An 855-nucleotide genomic window follows, 5' to 3' on the forward strand; every position below is an offset into this window, starting at 1 on the left:
TCCCACTTTTCCAGTCTTCCTTGCTACTGTAGGAGACCATGAAACCCCGTTCTGATCAATGAAATATGATGGGAAATCTGCTGAGGGTACTTCTTGAAAATTTTTCTCTCCCTCCTTCTTCCTAAGTTGACCATGCCTGGGGCTGGGCAGCCATCTTGCAAGTATGAAACAACCAGTACAAGGTAAAGGCTGAAATAATTTTAAGCACATTAGCACTGCCATTACTGAGCCACTGAATGTCAGTGGTTGCCTACTTCAAGACTTCCTGCTATAGTATAGAAGTCAACCCCTCTATGTTTAAAGCCACTGTAACTTGTTTTCCATCACTGATAGTTGCAAATTTTGCTAATGGGTACACCACTGGTGTGTGGAGTATGAGTCAGCTCCTCACATATTTTCAAGACACATGAAGGAAATGTACTTGTTAACTTTTTATGCTGTTTATCACCGAATTCCTTTGCAAGATTAGAGGAATGAGCTTCTGGCTCCCAGTTGGGTTCGGCAATGGCAATCCCCAGCAGGAAATGGAGAAGGAAGAGAGTGAGATCAGGGCACTTAATCCCCTGGTTTCCTGCCTGTGAGTCAACATGGGTTGGATGCATCCTTCAATAGGAGGCCACTGGTCCTCCCAAGACAGCCCATTCTATCGGTTCTCTCCCTTCTAATGACAACTTCCACCTATTTTTTCTTCAGGCCTGTTGGTGGTAACAATTTTGCTACTGCTTCTCCAGTTTATTGTACCATCTCTTGGCATACGTCTAAATCTGCAGGACTGTAAATAGTCCCCTTGTAAACAAGCCTTCCTAAAATCAGGCTTCCTAAAACAAGTCTTTTTTTTTTTTTTTTTTTTTTTTT

The sequence above is a fragment of the Rhinopithecus bieti genome, unplaced genomic scaffold (genome assembly GCF_001698545.2).
Source record: "Rhinopithecus bieti isolate Rb0 unplaced genomic scaffold, ASM169854v2 scaffold_33121, whole genome shotgun sequence".
NCBI lineage: Eukaryota > Metazoa > Chordata > Mammalia > Primates > Cercopithecidae > Rhinopithecus > Rhinopithecus bieti.